The sequence below is a fragment of the Hippopotamus amphibius genome, chromosome X (assembly GCF_030028045.1).
Source record: "Hippopotamus amphibius kiboko isolate mHipAmp2 chromosome X, mHipAmp2.hap2, whole genome shotgun sequence".
Lineage (NCBI taxonomy): Eukaryota > Metazoa > Chordata > Mammalia > Artiodactyla > Hippopotamidae > Hippopotamus > Hippopotamus amphibius.
The window spans coordinates 82,402,276-82,424,707 of NC_080203.1; positions in this window are offsets into that span (position 1 = coordinate 82,402,276).

Here is a 22,432-nt window from a genome sequence, read left to right on the forward strand (position 1 = left end):
TTGGAAAGAAAGAAGTAAAACTTCTTGCAGATGACATGATACTACATATAGAAACCCTAAAGACTCCACCAAAAATACTATTAGAATTGATAAGTGAATTCAGTGAAGTTGTAGGATATAAAATTAACATACAGAAATCTGTAGTTTTTCTATACACTAAAAATTATCTATTAGAAAGAGAAATTAACAAAACAATCCCATTTACAATTGCATCAAAAAAATCAAATGCCTAGAAATAAATTTAACCTGGGTGGTGAAAGACCTGTACTCTGAACAGGATAAGATATTGATGAAAGAATTGAAAACAACACAAACAAATGGAAAATATACCTTGCTCATGAATTGGAAGAATTAATATTGTTAAAATGTCCATATTACACAAAGTAATCTACAGATTCAATGGAATCCCTATCAGGGGATATGGGGATATATGTATAAACACAGCTTATTAACTTTGGTGTACAACAAAAACTGCCACAACAGTGTAAAGCAATTATATTCCAATAAAGAGCTTAAAACAAAACAAAACAAAACAAAAACATCAATGGCAATTTTCACAGAGCTAGAGCAAATAATTCTAAAATTTATATGGAACCGCAAAAGGCACTGAATAGCCAAAGCAATTTTGAGAAGAAAGAACAAAGCTGGAGGTATCACAATCCTTGGCTTAAAACTTTACTACAAAGCTATAGTAATTAAAACAGTATGGTGTGGGTACAAAAACAGACACATAGATCAATGGGAGAAAATAGAGAGCTCCCAAATAAACCAATGCCTGTAGGATCAATTGATTTATGACAAAGGAAACAAGAATATACAGTGGGGAAAAAGCCTCTTCAATAAATGGTGTTGGGAAAACAGAACAGCTGTATGTAAAAGAATCAAACTGGACCAATTTCTTACACCATATACAAAAATAAATCCAAAATGGATTGAAGATTTAAGTATAAGACCTGAAACCACAGAACACCTAGAGGAAAACTTAGACAGTATGCTCTTTGACATCAGTCTTAGAAATATTTTTTGTTTTGTTTTTGGATCTGTGTCCTCAGACAAGGGCAACAAGAGAAAAAATAAACAAATGAGACCACATCAAACTAAAATGTGCTTGCACAGCAAAGGAAACTATCAACAAAAGAAAAGCAACCCACTTAATAGGAGAAGATATTTGCAAATTATATGTTTTATAAAGGATTAATATCCAAAATATATAAGAACTCATACAACTCAATAACAAAAAAACCCCAAACGTTCTGATTAAAAAATGGTCAGAGGACCTGAATAGACATTTCCCCATGGAAGACATACAGGTGACCAACAGACACATGAAAAGATGCTTAACTTCATTAATCATCAGGAAAATGCTTCAAAACCACAGTATCACCTCAGACCTATCAGAATGGGTATCACCAAAAAGACAGCAAATAGCAAATGTTGGTGAGGATGTGGAGAAGATGGAACCCTCCTGCACAGTTGGTTGGAATATAAATTGGCACAACCAATATGGAAAATAGCATGGAGGTTCCTCAAAAAATTAAAAATAGAACTACCAGCATTTCCACTTCTGGATATTTACCGAAAGTAGGCAAAAACACCAATTCAAAAAAAAATGCACCCCTATGTTCATTGTAGCATTATTTATAGTAATCAAGATATGGAAGCAACTTAAGTGTTCATCAATGAATGAATGGATAAAAAAGCTGTGAGATATATACATATATATGTACACACACACACACACACTGGAATATTATTCAGCTATAAAAAGAATGAAATCTTGCCTTTTGAGACAACATGGATGGACCTAGAAGGTATTATGGGATTTTCCTGTTTGTTTGTTTGTTTGTTTTTTTTTGTTACACCATGGGGCTTGTGGGATTTTAGTTCCCAGACCAAGAATAAAAACCTGGGCCGTTGGCAGTGAAAGCATGCAGTCCTAACCACTGGACATCCTGGGAATTCCCTAAAAGGTATTATGTTAAGTGAAATAAGTCAGACAAAGACAGATACTCTAAGTTTCACATATGTGGAATCCAAAAAACAAAATAAGTGAATAAACATAACAAAACAGAAACAGACTTATAGATACAGAGAAAAAACTGGCGGTTGCCAGTTGGGGTGGGCTGGTGGGGGTGAGGGGTTGGGTGAAATAGGTGAAGAGGATTAAGAGATATAAATTTCCAATAATAAAATAAATAAGTCACAGGGATCTAATACACAGCATAAGGAATATAATCAATAATATCATAATAATTTTGTATGGTGACAGATGGTAACTGGAATTTTTGAGGTGATCATTTTGCAATGTATTTAAATGTCAAACCACAATGTTGTAAACCTGAAACTAACATAATAGTGCACATCAACTATACTTAAATAAAAAATGATTGGACTCACCTCATTAAAAAAAGAAAGAGAATCTCTAAAAATCCAGTGCACTATCCATTGCACTACAGAGCCATCTCTAATTCTCTACTAATTCTAGACACAAAATTTTCAACGGTGGTCATAGTGCTTTAATTCCTCACCCCCCAAAAAAATCATAGCTAAAATTAACTGTTTATCACAAAAACTTGAAGGAAGATAAACATGGCATTTCAACAGGGTGCAGAAACATATACATCTTTTAAGAACTCTTTTTTTCCTTTCTGCCAAGGAAATTTTCCAAATACCATACTATATTCTCCTTGCTAAATCTGAGCTCCACTTCTGAAGAGAACAACTTCTCCAGCATTACTTTTTGCAAAATATCAGAGTCCCCATCTACTAGGGAGACTGGAAAACCATTAAAATTGTTTTCAAGAAATTGAAGCTGGCTATAAGGCTTACAAATAGAGATGTGTGCTCCAGATAAGAAAAAAAGGGTGTGTGCACGATTATGAATTGTATCTTTTATCTACTGTAATTGTATTTATTATATTATAAAAAGGAGAAAATCAACTCAATTTGGATGAGAAACTAGAATATTTTTAAAGAACATTAATTACAGAAGAGAATTAGGGGCAATTTTATTTCTAAACTCCTTTCACCTACATTATCTGTCCCCTCAGGTTTGAGTTCTAAACTGGCCAAGGTGTTTCATTTACTTTGAGCCTTGATTTCCTCATATATGGAGTGAGAATATGGATAGTTACCTCACAGAACAAGGATTACATAAAATGAGTAAGTACTTAGAAAAGTGAACAGAACATACTAGGTTCTCAATATGTATATATGTAAAGGGTACAACAGACACCACCAGGAGTTTGGTTTAAAAAAAGAAAAGAAGACTGACAGGGAGGCAATACTATAGACCTGTGAGCACTGACAAGCTCTACAGATAGCAGCTGTGCTCACTAATTTGTAACTAGTGTACTAGGGTTTTCCACATTACACTTCCATTCATATAAACAAGAAGAAAAGTCATCAGTATTTTTACCTAAGAATGATATGGATAACTGCTCACTTATGTTAAGAGAGTCACATTTGGAAACAACATATGCACACAGAATTGACATCTCAGACCTGACATTCAAGCAGGGTACAGTGACTTCTCTAATGATTATATCACCACTCGTTACTTCAAATTTTCCCCTTAATGAATACACATAGACAAACATTTCATTGTCACTTTTCCATTAATCTTTGTTATATGAATTTTAAAACCTATTTCCTTTATAACTTCCATATGTACTACTGACTTATCTTTTATTCTATTGAAAATAATTTCTAGTGCACACAGGAAATTGAAAAATTTCCCCCTGCATTTTTTCAAATCTCCAAAGTCACTTAAAAAGACTGTTTATAAGACTAAATGTATATTTTCCTGGCAAATGAGAGGTACCTGTAAAAGACAAGTTTGACTGCTCTTAGCTAGTAGACCAAATGTCTAGATATTATTGTGAAAGCTTCCTACTCAATGACCTAAAGTAGAAGAGAAATAAATGACTTGGCAGACATAAACTTTGATTTACTTTTTAAAGCCTTAAGCAAGTTTTATTTTTATTGGAGTATTATTGCTTTAGACAGTTGTGCCAGTTTCTGCTGTGTAACAAAGTGAATCAGCTGTATTTATACATATGTCCCCATATCCCCTCCCTCTTGAGTCTCCCTCCCACCATCCCTACCCCACCCATTTAGTTCATCACCAATCACTGAGTTGATCTCCTTGTGTTATGCAGCAACTTCCCACTAGCTTTTTATTTTACATTTGGTAGTGTATATATGAAAATTCTACCCTCTCACTTTGTCCCAGCTTCCCCTTCCTTCCCAGCAAGTCCTCAAGTCCATTCTCTACATTTGCATTTTTATTCTTGTCCTGGCATTGGGTTCATCAGTACCATTTTTTTTAGATTCCATATATATGCGTTATCATTATATATGCGTTTTTTTCTCTTTCTGCCTTACTTCACTCCATATGACAGACTCTAGGTCCATCCACCTCACTACAAGTAACTCAAATTAATTGCTGTTTATGGCTGAGTAATATTCCATTGTATATATGTGCCACATCTTCTGTATCCATTCGTCTGTTGATGGGCATTTAGGTTGATTCCATGTCCTGGCTATTGTAAATAGTGCTGCAATGAACACTGTGGTACAAGTTTCTTTTTGGATTATGGTTTTCTCAGGGTATATGCCCAAGAGTGGGATTGTTGGGTCATATGGTAGTTCTATTTTTAGTTTTTTAAGGAATATCCATACTGTTTTCCATAGTGGCTGTGCCAATTTACATTCCCACCAACAGTGCAGGAAGGTTCCCTTTTCTCCACAGCCTCTCCAGCATTTGTTTCTAGATTTTTAGAAGATGGCCATTCTGACTGGTGGGAGGTGATACCTCACTGTGGCTTTGATTTGCATTTCTCTAATGATTCATGATGTTGAACATCTTTTCATGTGTTTGTTAGCCGTCTGCATGTCTTCCTTGGAGAAATGTCTATTTAGGTCTTATGCCCATTTTTGGATTGGGTGGTTTGCTTTTTTGATATTGAGTTGTGTGAGCTGCTTGTATAATTTGAAGATTAATCTTTTGAGAAATGCTGGTTGTCTGTCATAAAACCTACGCAGTTGTGTGTCATGTGTTTTTTTTTGTGTTTGTTTTGTTTTACAATGCAAACTTCTTGAGGCAAAGATAGCAGGAAAGTCTTTTCATTCAAAAGAACAGTCAGTGAGTGACAGAGACTGTGATACACCCCAGGTCTAGAAGGAGAGATTGGAACTGATCCTGTCCTCAAAGAACTCTCAAACTGAAAAAAAAATCCTGGAAATGGCCCTAAGAAATGCTGAAAAACAATTCTATAGAGAGTGATCATCTCAATTATAGTCCAAGTTGGGATAATTTTGAGAATGAAGGAGCATTACTAATAATTATATCAGAACAGTAGGCATGAACTGGGGATGTCCATGGCAAAGATGGATGTATGGTTGGTCCTTCAAGTTACTTGAAAATTTCCATTGACATATAGAAGAGGGAATGTTTGGTTCTATCAGTAGGGTGGGAGATGTGGGTGGTGATTGAAGGGATTATGAAGAATTCAAGCAGGATATAATATTTGGAGTAATTTTCTGACTAATTAATTTACATCTATTTAGTGCTGACTGTGTGCCATGGGACATGTTAGCTGTTGGGACATAAAAACAGACAAGGATTCTGATCTCATGGTGTTTATGGTGGTAGTGGTGGGAGTGGAGATAGACAACAATCAAATAATTATATAATTCATAATTACAAACTGTGACAAGTGATTAACTGTTAAAAAATATAGGGAGAGACAGGAAGATGGCAGAGGAGTGAGACATGGGGAGATCACCTTCCTCCCCACAAATACATCAAGCGTATATGAACAGCTCCTACAGAACACCTTTCAAACACTGGCAGGGGACTTCAGACTTCCAAAAAGGCAAGAAAATTGCCATGTAACTGGGTAGAGCAAAAGAAAAATGGGAAAAAAAGATACAAAGGAATCCCAAGGAGACATGCCCCTCTGGGAGGCAGCTATGAAGGGGGAAAAGCTTCCACACAGTAGGAAACCCCCTCACTGGTAGGGATGGATGGGGGGGAACTTCAGAGCCCCAGAGGAGAGCGCAACAACAAGTGCATGGAGGGTAAAGCTGAAAGATTCCTGCACAGAGGATCGGTGACAAGCAGCTCTTCCCAGATTGAGATGCTTGCCTGCTTGCCCACAGCAGCAGGTGGGGGCTGAGAGATGAGGCTTGGGCTTTGGAGGACAGACCCCAGGAGGAGAATTGGGGTTGGCTGCATGAAAACAGCCTAGGGGGGCTAGTGCTCCACAGCTAGCTGGGAAGGAGTCTAGGGACAAGCCTGGGCCTGATGGAGAAGCAGGAGACCTTTGTTTTGGGGTGCTCAAGAGGAGCCATAGGAGCTTCCTGCTCCACAAGCTCACCGGCTGCAGGGCAGTGCCTGTGTGAGTGCCACCTTGAACCATGACTGCTATATTGGAACACAGAACCTACTGCCACGGTCACCAAGGGTCCTGTGTGTAAGACAGGTCATTGTCCACACCCTTTCAGCAGCTAGTGTAGCCCAACAGCCAGTGCAGCCTGCCGCTGACAAGGGTCCTGTGTTGAGGACCAACTTCCCTGGGAGAATGCAGGGCACACCTCAGGCTCACACTGCCCTCTGCTGCTGCAAGCACTCTGCACATTTCAATTAGACTGCCACATCCCTCCCTCCCCTTGACCTGAATAAGCAAGTGAGCTCTGATCACCCTCTTTCACCCCCTCTTGCCTGGGTGGGGAACTGACTCCTGAGAGCAGCCCACATACAAAGAAGGGACCAAAACCTAAAGTGATCCCCAGGGACTGTGGGACCAAAGAAGAAAACAGGAAACAGCCACAGGGGGAGATTAAATACCCACAATTGGCTTGATAGACCCTGGATTTGTGGATTATCTGAATAGACCAGTGTTTCTGCAATTGAGGATGTAGGCTTAGGGGGAAATTGTGAACTTTGGGGGCAAACCCACGCAGGAGTAAGGCCAGATCAGAGTCTGAGCTGACACCACAGTACCCACAGCAGGTGCAGAGACCTACCTAGAAGTATTGGAGGACTTCCTGCTTCCAGGGTTGTGGCACCCTGGCCAGGAGTCAGACCTGGACCTCCAAGGCAGGAGAGCTGAGTCTAGCATGTTGGATCACCAGAGAATTCCTGACCCCATGGAATATTAATGAGCAAGAGCTCTCCCACAGGTCTTATTCTCAACACCAAGATCCAACTTCACCCAAAGGCCAGTAAGCTCCACTCCTGGATGCCTCATGCCAAACAACTAGCAAGACAGGAACACAATCACACCCATTAGCAGACAGATAGCCTATAGTCATACTAAGCTCACAGACACACCAAAACACATCACCAGATGTGGCCCTGCCCTGCCTTGAAGGACAAGGTCCAGCTCCACACATAGGAACACAGGCACCAGTCCCCCCACCAGGGAGCCTACACAAGCCACTGGACCATCCTCCCCACTGGGGGACAGACAACAGAATTAAGAAGAACTATGACCCTGCAGCCTGAGGAAAGGAGACCCCAAACACAGTAAGTTAAACAAAATGAGAAAACAGAGAAAGATGCAGCAGATGAAGGAACAAGGTAAAAACCCACAAGACAGAGCAAATGAAGAAGAGATAGGTGGTCTACCTGAAAAAGAATTCAGAATAATGATAGTAAAAATGATCCAAGATCTCAGAAATAGTATTGAGGCACAGATGGAGAAAATAAATGTTTAACAATGAGCTAGAAAAACTAAAGAGCAAACAAACAGTGATGAACAACACAATAACTGAAATTCAAAATACTCTGGAAGGAAAGAAGAGCAGAATAACTGAGACAGAAGAACAGATAAGTAACCTGAAAGACAAAATGGTGGAAATAACTGCCATGGAGCAGAATAAAGAAAAAAGAATGAAAAGAATTGAAGACAGACTTAGAGACCTCTGGGACAACATTAAACACACCAACATTTGAATGATAGGGGTCCCAGAAGAAGAAGAGAAAAAGAAGGAGTCTGAGAAAATATTTGAAGAGATTATAGTGGAAAACTTCCTTAACATGGGAAAATAAATAGTCAATCAAGTCCAGGAAGTGCATAGAGTCCTATATAGGATAAACGAAGGAGAAACACACTGAGACACATATTAGTCAAACTATCCAAAATTAAATACAAAGAAAAAATATTAAAATCAGCAAGAGAAAAGCAAGTGATAATATACAAGGGAATCCCCATAAGGTTAACAGCTGATCTTTTAGCAGAGACTCTGCAGGCCAGAAGTGAGTGACAGGATATATTTAAAGTGATGAAAGGGAAAAACCTACAATCAAGATTACTCTATCCAGAAATGATTTTATTCAGATTTGAAGGAGAAATTAAAAGCTTTACAGACAAGCAAAAACTAACAGAAATGAACACCACCAAACCAGGTTTATGACAAATGCTAAAGTACATTTTCTAGGAAGGAAACACAAAAGAAGGAAAAGACTTACAAAAACAAACCCCAAACAATTAAGACAATAGTAATAGGAACAATGCATATTGATAATTGCCTTAAATGTGAATGGATTCCATGCTCCAACCAAGAGAAACAGACTGGCTGAATGGATACAAAAGCAAGATCCATATATAGGCTGTCTACAAGAGACACACTTCAGAGCTGGACACATATACAGACTGAAAGTGAGGGGAAGGAAAAAGAAATTCCATGCAAATGGAAATAAAAATAAAAGCTGGGTAGTAATACTCATATCAGACAAAATAGACTTTAAAATAAAAACTATTCTGAGATAAGGAAGGACACTACATAATAATAAAGGACTTAATCAAAGAAGATATGACAATCATAAATATTTGTGCACCCAACATAAGAACACCTCAACACATAAGGCAAATGCTAACAGCCATAAAAGGGGAAACTGACAGTAACATAATAACAGTAGGGGACTTTAACACCCCACTTACACCAATGGATAGATCATACAAACAGAAATTAAATAAACACAAGCTCTAAATGACACATTAGACCAGATGGACTTAATTGATATTTGTAGGACTTTGCATCCAAAAACAACAGAATACGCTTTCTTCTCAAGTGCACATGGAACATTCTCCAGGATAGATCACATCTTGGGTCACAAATCAAACCTCAGTAAATTTAAGAAAACTGAAATCATATCAACCATATTTTCTGACAAAACACTATGAGACTAGATATCAGTTACAGGGAAAAAAACTGTAAACATTACAAACACATGGAGAATAAACAACATGCTACTGAATAACCAAAGGTCACTGAAGAAATCAAAGAGGAAATCAAAAAAATACCTAGAAACAAATGACAATGAAAACATGACTACCCCAAACCTGTGGGATGCAGCAAAAGCAGTTCTAAGAGGGAAGTTCATCTCAATACAATCCTACCTCAAGAAACAAGAAAAATCTCAAAAACAATTTAACCCTACATCTAGAGCAATTACAGAAAGAAGAACCAAAAAATCCCAAAGTTAGCAAAAGGAAAGAAATCATAAAGATCTGATCAGAAATAAAAGAAAAAGAAATGAAGGAAACAATAGCAAAGGTCAATGAAACTAAAAGCTGGTTCTTTGAGAAGATAAACAAAATTGATAAACCATTAGCCAGACTAATCAGAAAAAAAGGGAGAAGACTCAAATCAACAGAATCAGAAATGAAAAAGGAGAAGTAACAACTGACACTGCAGAAATACAAAGGAACATGAGCAACTACTACAAACAACTCTATGCCAACGAAATGGACAGCCTGGAAGAAATGGACAAATTCTAAGAAAAGTACAACCTTCCAAGACTGAAGTAAGAAGAAATAGAAAATATGAACAGACCAATCACAAGTAATGAAATTGAAACTGATTACAAATCTTCAAACAAACAAAAGCTCAGAGCCAGATGGCTTCACAGGTGAACTCTATCAAATACTTAGATAAGAGCTGACACCTATCCTTCTCAAACTCTTCCAAAATATAGCAGAAGGAGGAACACTCCCAAACTCATTCTATGAAGCCACCATCACCCTGATACAAAAACCAGAAAAAGATGTCACAAAAAAAGAAAATTATAGGCCAATATTACTGATGAACAAAGTTGCAAAAATCCTCAACAAAATACTAGCTAACAGAATCCAACAGCATAGTAAAGGGATCATCCACCATGATCAAGTGGTGTTTATCCCAGGAATGCAAACATTCTCCAATATATGCAAATCAATCAATGTGACACCATGTTAACAAATTGAAGGATGAAAAACTATACGATAATCTCAATAGATGCAGAAAAAGCTTTTGAAAAATTCAACACCCATTTATGATAAAAGCTCTCCAGAAAGTGGGAATAGAGGGAAAATATCTCAACATAATAAAGGCCACATATGACAAATCCACAGCCAACATCATCCTTAATGGTGAAAAACTGAAAGCATTTCCTCTAAGATCAGGAAAAAGACAAGGGTCCCCTCTCTCACCACTATTATTCAATATAGTTTTGGAAGTTTTAGCCACAGCTGTCAGAGAAGAAAAAGAAACAAAAGGAATCCAAATTGGAAAAGAATCAAAACTGTCACTGTTTGCAGATGATGTGATACCATATATAGAAAACCCTAAAGATTCTATCTAAAAAGTACTAGAGTTAATCAAAGAATTTGGTAAAGTAGCAGGATACAAAATCAACGCACAGAAATTTCTTGCATTCCTATACACTAACAATGAAAAATCAGTAAGAATAATTAAGGAAACACTCCCATTTATGTTGCAACAAAAAATAAAATACCTAGGAATACACCTACCAAAGGAGGCAAAGAATCTGTATGCAGAGAATTTAGGAGACTGATGAAAGAAATCAAAGACGACACAAACAGATGGAGAGATATAGCGTTTTCTTGGATTGGAAGAATCAACATTTTCAAAATGACCATACTATCTAAAGCAATCTACAGATTCAATGCAATCCCTATCAAGTTACCAATGGGATTTTTCACAGAACTAGAACGAAGAATTATACAATTTATATGGAAGCACAAAAGACCCCGAATAGCCAAAGCAATCTTCAGAAGAAAAAATGGAGCTGGAGGAATCAGGCTTCCTGACTTCAGACTATACGACAAAGCTACAGTAATCAAGACAGTATGGTACTGGCACAGAAACAAAAATATAGATCAATGGAACAGGATAGAAAGCCCAGAGGTAAACCCACGTGCATATGTTCACCTAACCTTTGACAAAAGAGGCAATAATATACTATGTAGAAAAGACAGCCTTTCAATAAGTGGTGCTGGGAAAACTGGACAGCTACTTGTAAAAGAATGAAGTTAGAACATTTCCAAGACCATAGACAAAAATAAACTCAAAATGGATCAAAGACCTAAATGTAAGGCCTTAAACTATAATACTCTTAGAGGATAGAAACAAAAAATAAGCAAATGGGAGCTAATGAAACTTAAAAGTTTTTGCACAGCAAAGGAAACCATATATATGATGAAAAGACAACTGTTGGAATGGGAGAAAATATTTAAAATGAGGCAACTGACAAATGATTAATCTCCAAAATATATAAGCAGCTCATGCAGCTCAATATCAAAAAAAGCAAAGAACCCCACCCACAAATGGGTGGAAGACCTAAATAGACATTTCCCCAAAGAAGACATAAAGATGGACAACAAACACATGAAAAGATGCTCAACATCACTAATCATTAGAGAAATGCAAATCAAAACTACAATGAGGTATCACCTCACACCAGTCAGAATGGCCATCATCCAAAAATCTAGGAAAAATAAATGCTGGAGAGGCTGTGGAGAAAAGGGAACCCTCTTGCACTGTTGTGGGACTGTAAAGTGATACAGCCACTATGGAAAATAGTATAGATGTTCCTTAAAAAAATAATAATAGAACTACCATATGACCCAGCAATCCCACTACTGGGCATATACCCTGAGAAAACCATCATTCAAAAAGATTCATGCACCCCTATGTTCATTGCAGCACTATTTACAATAGCCAGGACATAGAAGCAACCTAATGTCCATTAACAGATAAATGGATACAGAGGATGTGGCACATATATACAATGGAATGTTATTCAGCCATAAACAGGAATTGATTTGAGTTATTTGTAGTGAGGTGGATGGACCTAGATTCTGTCATACAGAGTGAAGTAAGTCAGAAAGAGAAAAACAAAAACCATATGCTATCAGGTATATATGGAATCTAAAAAAAATGTTACTGGTGAACTCAGTGGCAGGGGAAGAATAAAGGCCCAAATATAGAGAACAGACTTGAGGACACGGGAAGGGGGAGAAGGAGAAGATGGGACAAAGTGAAAGAGTAACATTGACATTTATACACTACAAAATGTAAAATAGATGGCTAGTGGGAAGCAACTGCATAACACAGGGAAATCAACTCGATGACTGGTGATGACCCAAAGGGGTGGGATGAGGGGGTAGGATAGGTAGGGTGGGAGGGAGGCTCAAGAGGGAAGGGATGTGGGGATATATGCATGAATACAGCTGATTCGCTTTGTTGTGCAGCAGAAACTAGCACAACAGTGTAAAGCAATTTTACCCCAATAAAGATCTGGAAAAAAAAGAAATTACCATACATAATTGTGTCACATTTATATTCTTTGGAGAAATATTAAAGTGTTCACTTAAAAAAATTATAGGGCAATATGAGTTAAGTCTTAAAAGAAAGAGCAACAATTTAATGAATAAGGAAGAATTTTGAAAGTTATAGATATATGAAGATTAATATGGTATTGTGCCTTAATTAATGCCTCATGCTTAATATTAGTTGTGAAGATGGCTAAAGGAGAATAGTTATTTTTGCAGAAAAAGGAAGGTGACTTGGGGAAAAACTTGAAAGATGATGTTCTAGCTGCTACTTACAATAGGTGTTGAAAAGAGTGTTTATCTTTCATTGTTATTGATTTAAAAAATTACAAATACTAACATACTTTGGAAAACACCTTACTTACAAGAAATTATAGGACTGGATGTAATTTGTTTTAAGAAGTTAAGGGACTTCCCTGGTGGTGCAGTGGTTAAGAATCCACCTGCCAAAGCAGAGGACATGGATTCAAGCCCTGATCTGGGAACACCCCACATGCTGTGGAGCAACTAAGCCCATGTGCCACAACTACTGAGCCTGCATTCTAGAGCCCAAGAGCCACAACTACTGAGCCCACATGCCACAACTACTGAAGCCCATGCACCAAACCCCATGCTCCACAGCAAGAGAAGCCACCACACTGAGAAGCCCATGCACTACAATGAAGAGTAGCCCCCACCCTCTGCAAGTAGAGAAAGCCCATGCACAGCAATGAACACCCAACACAGTCAATAAATAAATAAATTTAAAAAAATCTCACCAAAATTGAAGTTCTGAAAATTATTTAAAAAACAGTTGAGCTTCGTTATTAAATAACCATACATTATAAGTACAGAGCTTGCCTATAATTTGCTTACAAATATAATAAACAAATGATGCAAACATGGATTTGAATCTAATAAAGCAGACAAACAAATTCAGGCAAAAGCTGTCAAGAGTGACTAGGAATTTCCACCAAGGGAAAAAAAAAATCTTCACCTTATCATTCAGTCTGCTCAGTCCACTTTCTTCCTCCACCCCTCCCCATCCTTTAATTATGAAATCCATTCATTTTACATTTGCACAGAGTAATTTTCCAATATCAATCAGCTTCTACTACAAACCCCTCTTCAGCTTTTCCAAAATCTGCCAAACACCCTGTATGGAGCAGAAACATCTGGCCATGCCTGCTGAGCCGAAATCATTGGAAATGTTCAAAAAATCCAATAGCAATGTAGAACAGAGCCATCAAGCAGTAGCCAAGTCAAGAATAGACTAGTAAATTCTCAATTATCTGCATGTGGCTAAGCCACTTTATTATTTGTGGAGCTATTAAATCTCAAGCTGTGATCTGAGAAGGCATGTTTTGAGAGAGACTTAGGGATACCTAATTAGACAGCCGCCCCTTCCTTTCTCTTCTAGCAAGTTTTTCATAATAAAGGTATTCAAAGAGTACATGCATACCAAATACAAAAATACCCACAGAAATACAAAGGATCATAAGAAATTACTATGAATAAAATGGACAATCTAGAAGAAATGGATACATTCTTAGAAAGGTTCAATCTCCCAAGACTGAACCAGGAAGAAATATAAAATATGAATAGACCAAGTACCGGTAATGAAATTGAATCAACAATTTAAAAAACTCCCAACCAATAAAAGTTCAGGACCAGATGGCTTCACAGGTGAATTCTACCAAACATTTATAGAAGAGTTAACTCCTTTCTCAAAGTATTCCAAAAAATTTACAGAGAAAATAACACTCTGACTTCATTCTATGAGGTCAGCATCACCCTGATACCAAAACCAGTCAAAGATATCACAAAAAAAGATAATTACAGATGAAAATCAGTGATGAACACAGATACAAAGATCCTCAACAAAATATTAGCAAACCAAGTCCAACAATACATTAAAAGGATCATACACCATGATCAAGTGGGATTTATCCCAGGGATGCAAGGATTTTTCAATATCCAAAAATCAATCAACGTGATACACCACATTAACAAACTGCAGAATGAAAACCACATGATGGTCTCAATTAATGCAGAAAAAAAACTTTTGTCAAAATTCAATATCCGTTTATGATAAAATCTCTCCAGAATGTGGGAATAGAGGGAATATACCTTCACATAATAACAGACATAATGAAAAACCCACAGCTAACATCATACTCAACAGTGAAAAGCTGAAAACTTTTCCTTTAAGATCAGGAACAAGAAAAGGGTGTCTACCTGCTCTTGCCACTTTTATTCAACATAGTATTGAAAGTCCTAGCCACAGCACTCAGACAAGAAAAAGAAATAAAAGGAACCCAAATTGGAAAGGAAGAAGTAAAACTGTCACTATTTGCAGATGACCTGATACTATACACAGAAAATCCTAAAGCTACCATTAGAAAACTACTAGGCCTCATAAATGAATTTGGTAAGGTTGCAGGAGACAAAATTAATACAAAGGAATCTGTTGCATTTATATACATTAACAACAAATTATGAGAAAGAGAAATTAAGGAAACAATCCCATTTACCATCACATCAAAAAGAATAAAATACCTAGGAATAAATCTACCTAAGGAGGTAAAATATATCTTCTCAGAAAACTATAAGACACTGATGAAAGAAACTGAAGAGAACACAAAAAAGAATGCATTTTTGCCATTTGCAGCAACATGGATGGACTTGGATGATATTATGCTAAATGAAATAAGTCCGACAGAGAAAGATAAATACTATATGATATCACTTATATGTGGAATTTAAAAAGTACAACAAACTAGTGAATGTAACAAAAAAGAAGCAGACACACATATATTTTGAAAACAAACTAGTGGTTACCAGTAGGAAAGGAAAGGTGAAGGGGACAATATAAGGGAAGGGGATAAAGAGGTAAAAACTAGTATGCATAGAATAGGCTACAAGGATTTACAATATGGGAAATATAGAAAATATTTTATAAAAACTAGAAATGGAATATAATCTTTAAAAATTGTGAATTGATGATATTGTTCATCTGTAACTTACATAATATGCATCAATTACACTTTGATAAAAAACTATCTGCTGTGTGATATTTTTGGTGAGGTCCAAGTAACTGAGAAGTGATTACAGTTCAGTCATAATAAGAATACTAAGCTCTTTTCTTGGTTTCTACTGCTTGAACTGTACCACCGTTTTTAGAATTAGCTTTAAAGAGAACAAATCCAAATCTCTATTGTGTCAAGCCATCATATTTTACTTTAAAAGTGGCAAAGAAAATAAAAGTTATTATGAAACTTTAGTAATGGTAATAAAATAAGAGCAATCATTTACATTTGCATTGCATATTAGAGCTTGCCTAAGTGCTTTCATATGCATGCTCTCAATCAACAAGGCCATATCATTACCTATACAACCCACATTTAGGTTGTTATAACTTATATACTCCACCATTAATCCCCTGTGTCAAGCACATTGGCTAAAGAAGTTACACAAATCCCAGGGAAAAGCATAAAGTATAAGCTTTCTCAATGCTCGGGAGGCAAAGGGGTTTGAAACATTTACTGAGTCTCAAAATGAAAAAGTTCACATGAAAGTGATCTGAAAAAATCCAAAATCTGAATCTTACCATTTTGGTTTATATTAAATCAGTTACATACAGCAATTATATCATAAAGGAAAGAAAGACTTGCTTCACTGCTTCCTCGGCCTCCAACTGTGCCTATTTGTCCATGTGCTTTTTAATGGTGGCAACCCTTAGCAAAGAAATAAGTATAAGAGCCTATTTTCTGCGGTTTGTAAAAATGGGATTTCCCTCAGGCAATGAGAGTGTGTCAGACTGTTTTTACACTACCCTCTAAAACAAAAAGGTTTTTTCTTTCTTTTTTCACTTTTTATCTTCAATGCATTCTCAATATGATGCATGTCACACCAAAAATTGTCATCACTAGAGCTAAACACAACTGAGTTATTCAAAATTTAGGATTTCATTTCAAATCTTTGCATGATTAAATGGCCTTAATTCTTGTCCCCTGTCCCCATATCAAATGTTGAAGTTTTAGACAAAGTGTTTATAGGAAAGTAACACTTCATTGATTTTTTTTAAATACATCTTTATGGGAGTATAACTGCTTTACAATGTTGTGTTAGTTTCTGCTGTACAACAAAGTGAATCAATTATATGTATACATAGATCTCCATATCCCCTCCCTCTTGATACTCCCTCCCACCCTCCCTATCCCACCTCTCTAGGTTGTCACAAAGCACTGAGTTGATCTCCCTGTTCTATGCTGCAACTTCTCACTAGCTATCTATTTTACATTTGGTACTATATATATATGTCAATGTTACTCCCTCACTACGTCCCAGCCTCCCCTCCCCCACCATGTTCTGAGGTCCATCTGCATCTTTATTCCTGCCCTGCCACTAGGTTCATCAGTACCATTTTTCTAGATTTCATTGACTTTTATTATCTATTCACTCTTCCAGGATTTCAAACATAATAGACATACAATGATTTGATTTCAAGACCCATTATCCCTAGGTTTCAAACTGGGGCTCATTTTCGTGCTCCTTTTCACTGCCACTCATTCCATTAGGAAAGTTTTATGTCCACAGAACATCTAAAACACCTTGCGCTACACACACTCTGCTGTCCAAATTAATTAAAACCACATTGGTAAATGTAACCTTAATTTATACTGGATTCAATCTCCCATACAAAAAGCATTTCTAGTGCTCAACCTTCCAGAAGAACAAGGAAGCTGTAGGTTACAGACCTACTATTTTCTTCTTTCTGTATCAAGAAGGTCTAGATAAAGATTAGTTGAAATTCATGTGGGGAAGCTGCATCATGCACTACAAGAGATGGTCTCAGAGTGTTCAGTGAAAGTATGTTCTTTGGCCACTAGTGACAACTTTCACTAGTGTGTTCTACATGTTCCAGAGAACATGCCCACTTCCATGACTCATTGGTGAAGTTTCTTATTTCTCTCTCTTTTTTTGCTTTCTTCTCCCATCTCCCCTTTTGTCTCCTTCTCCATTCTCTTCTTTCTCTCTGTGCCATACACTCCCACCCCCAAGATTATTTTGGTAAAAGCTGTAGGGAAATGTGGCTGTGCTACACTATATTTATAGTAAATTGAAAAAAAAAATAGTGCCTGTTTTATGACTTTAATAGCAATAAACATATCTTGAGCATCCCATTCAGTTAACAATACTGAGCTTGATCTTTCTCGATTCTCTCCAATTTAATTGCTTTGAAAAATAAGTAGAATAGAGTAAATCCTATTTTCTTTCTTTTTAATCAAATCATTAGACTAAACTGAGAAAGGACCCAATGATGAGGACAATTCTGAGTGGTAACTGCAGTGTTGCAGCCATAAGGTCATCAACTTAAGTCTGGTTAGCTCCAGTGATCTCCAAGAGGAAATTCAAAGTACATTTGGAGGCAAATAGGAGTAGGAAGGAAAGGGGGAGTGGAATACTTGTAGAGGTTATTAGACTCTCATAAGCCTTAATTCTTCTTATTTTAACCAACATGCTATTTGTTTTCACTTCTTTGCTCAGAATGTTATGTATTGTTTTCTTTTCAACAGCTGCTCTGTTCTATCTCAGCAGCAGATGCACTTCTGTGGCCATTGAAGTTCATAAGAAACAGTTTTAAAAAATATTTTGGAGGCTTTCAGAATAAGGAATACTTAATAATATAATATATGTTATAGTGAATAATATGTCAATCATGTTATAACATAGGCACTTTCCTGGCTGCTCCATGAGCAGAGGATGCTGTTGATCCTTGAACGTCCCAAGCAGAAACAGCCTTCTACCATTTACTAGAGCTGTGTGAATTTAGGCAGCCATCTCACCTATGAGTCTGTTTTCTCACCTGGAAAATGGGGATATTTTTATCTTTCTGCTGAGAGGACCAGTGTGAGAGTCAAAGAAGAAAATTGGGAAAATATAAACTGTAAAATTATATAAATGTAAGATATTATTGCTGTTGGTTATAAGAGAGAGGTGTGAACCACTTAATAATAAGCAGCAACAACTGTAGTAGAATGAGAGTCAGGAGACTTCTGTGCTAGTCCCAAGTCTACCCTGACTGTGTGATCTTGGACAAATTATATTACCTTTCTGAGCCATAGTTTTCTCACCTGTAAAGTGAGAATGGTGATAGTATCTATTTCATAGGGTTTTGTAAAGATTAAATGAAAAACAGATGTGAAAGCTGTTTATAAATGGTAGCGTTCTATACCAGTTGTCCCTATAACCTATTTTCATATCTCCAGACTTGGTAGGTTGCTTCACCATCAACTATACTGTTGAAACACAATGTCAAAGTAGTATTCCTCTTGGGCTTACATTCCTCTCTTATCCAGACATTTCCAGTAGGAGGATGTCCATAAGCTGCCCTTCCACATTATAAAATCACTGTTCAAATTTGGATCTTTGGAGATAGGATGTTCTAATTTCTCTCTCTCTCTCTCTCTCTGCATACTATGTGCCCAGCACTACACTAGATACTGAGGGTTCTAAAGCAAATATCACACAGTCCCTGTAAGATGTTCACATTTTAGCAGGTAAGACAAACATGTAAACTGTCACACATAAACTCTCATAAGGTTGTTTATAAGTGCTAAGAGAATACCAAAGAGGGAATAAGTAATTCTGCTACCTGAGGCAAGGGAAGTGAAATTTGAGCTGGCTTTGAGGTTTCATCAGAGAAAAGGTAAGGAAGTTGTGGAAGACATGCTGGGCAGATGGAGTAGCAATGAAAGGGCATGGAGGTATGTAAAACCACAGTGGAGCTAGGACTAGTGAGTAATGCTCTCCACTCTCAGAATTCGCTCCCCTCTACTTCTTCCCCTGCACTCCCTCCCTCATTTGTAACAAGTCTGTCTCTCTCCCCCAGTAGACTATGAGCTCCACTAAAGGCAAGAATCATTCACATTCATGTTTGTAGTTCCACTTTTCCCAATCCCAACACTGTATATTGCTATGTACATGGTAAGTTTTCAATAAATATTTCATTAAGTGCTTCATTTCTGTACTGTTGCAGCCTCTGACATACTTATAGCATCCTGCAGTCAAGTTCACCTGATCAAAATTATAAAAAACATTTGACTTTATATCAGTTTTATATGGCCCTGACATACCTAAATAATGGTGAGTTGGGTTAAAATGATTTCTTGTGAGTCACTTATTATTTAGGGGCAATTTGCTTAAAAAGCTGCCTGTAATTGACTTTGTATTTCAGTAAACATTAATACTAATTGTTTGGGAAGCACTTCTTTCACAGTAGAGATTAAAAATATTGAAAAAAGGTACAGCAATAACTCTCCAATGTCTAAAAGTCCTTATAATTACCTTTATGTCATGAGATTTTTTTTTATTGGAGTATAGTTGCTTTACAATGTTGTGTTACTTTAGTTATGGGTGATGACAACAGGAATGGTAGAGAAAGGAACTCCCCAAACTCTTTGTCTGTAAAAGCAATGAGAACACAAACAAAAATTATTAAAGTCAACTTTTCCAGAATTCTGGAAATTAACCAAAGGCTTACAGTAATGTGGGGAGTGTTTATTCTAAACCAAAACCAGAACAAAATCACAACAACAAACAACTGGCTGAACCATGATAAGAACAGAAAATGTGGCATTTTAATTTGCCCTGTCCCCAGATCCATAGTGGTCTTGAAAGCCAACAGCCTCAAAAACACACTAGTCATGAGAAACAGCAACTTAGAAGCCAATATAGGGATCAGAATGAATTTAGAGGTCCTCCAAAGTACCATCCCCTTAGAATCATCATTATCTGATATGTCTATCAGTTCCTTAGAAAACTTGACTCATAGGGCTTGTCTTTACTTGGCATAACTTAGTGCTTGGGCATAGCGAAAAGATTTTTTCCCAGGGATGTTTATCAAAAATAATTAGAGGCTATTGTTTAACATCACAGCTGTCTTCAGTTATAATAACATTTAGGGCAAATAAGAAGCTAAAACTCTTAAAATAAAAACTGGAAACTAGATGTCTACAGGGGACAATGAAAAGCTCCCACATATTCCTGGGGATCTAGAAGGACACATGCATGTGCAGGGCTGTGCGTGTGCTCAGGAAAGTCTTGAAAAATCCTTTATTTCCCCCCTCTGGTTGACCTTAAGGCTATGCAGCAGGAGGTGAAGGCTAAGGCAAAGTTATCAAATGCCGCCTAGAGTGTTGAAAGTGTGTTCCAACATGCACACAAAGGCCCTCTACAAAGGGAGGGAAATTTATTGGTTCAAGGAATTTAATAAAATCTCTGTTGAACCATTAGCTGACAACTAAGCTATCTCAAGCAGAGACCTCAATGATCACACACAAAAAAGAATTCTGTTGAAGAATTTACAGAATTACTTCAGAAGTCACTAAATGACAACTATGATAACAAACCCTGGGAAAAGGAGGAAATCTGATTTCCAAATTTATCACATTATATTATTTAAAACGTTCATTTTCAACAAAAAAAAATTATGAGACGTAAAGAAACAAGAAAGTGTGGCCCAAGTGATATCAGCAAGATGATGGAATAGGAAGTCCCCTGCTTGTATCCCCCTTCAGCAATAATAATTTGACAGCTATCCATGAACACAAGTGTCTTTGTGGGAGCTTTGGGATCCAGACAGAAGAATGTGAAAACTCAGTGGCACCCAAGGCTGATGAGGACCACTTTTGAGAAGGCAGGTCTGTACCCAAGTGACAGATTCACCAACCATGGCTACAGTTATAGACCTGGAAACAGCTCTGTTCCCTTATGGACCTCACTATAGCCATGTTTGGCCTTGGTCTTGCCACCAGTGCTCTATACCAAGGAATCCAGGAGGAGTCACATTCGTCCATGCCTCAAGCAATAGGCCTGCAGAACTTGGTCCTGGATGTGGATCCCAAAGTGGCCCATGACCCAGTTCCAGCCTTCTCAGCCATGGTCTGGGAGCCTTTGGAGGCAAGCCCACTGAGATGGGTCAAAGTGTAGATTCTGAATCAGCCCTGTAACTGGGCTCCAGATCATCCTAGCATCAGTCTGACATTCTGGAAATGTCATATAACTCAGCTCCTGTCCCTACCAATAGCAGTCAGGGAGCACTCCTGCCTGTCAAGGGACTTTGTGGGAGTCACAGCCATCTATGACTCTGTTAGTAGTCCTCCCAAGAACCCATGGGGAGACATGACCATTCATGCCTCCTGAGATTCAGAAATGGCCCTAAAACTCAGCTCCAGCCCCTCTAGCTGTTGTCTGAGAGCAGTCTTGGCAACCCAGAGACCTGGCAGGAGACGCACCTGTCTGTACCTCCAGAGATCCTGAAATAGACTTGTAACTCAGCTCCAGCCCTTCCCAGTCATGGTCAGGGAGCACTCCTGTCTACCCACAATCCTGCTGGGAGATACATCCATTGGTGTCCCTGGAGTCAGGCCAACCAACTTTGGTCTGAAAGCAGGTGCTAAACTGACCTTATGACTCATCTCTAGCCAGTCCCAGCCACAGTCTGAGCAGTCCAGCTGGCCTGGGGAAACACTGGGAAACATACCTGTTAGTTCCCCTGGAGGCAAGTGAACCAAACTTTGTCCAACAGCAGATCCTAAAACAGTCCTCTAATTCAGCCCCAGCCCTGCCCAAGCTTCAGTTCATGAGCAGCCCTGCATTCCTAGAGACTCAATATCTGTACATGCAACCAAAGGGAAGCTTGTAGAGTACAGACCAATTGTAGAATCTGAAAAGGTCCTGTAACTTGGCTGCAGTCCCTCCCAATAACAGTCAGGGAACTCTTCTCTCTGCCAAGGTACTTTGTGGGAGCCATACCTATCTGT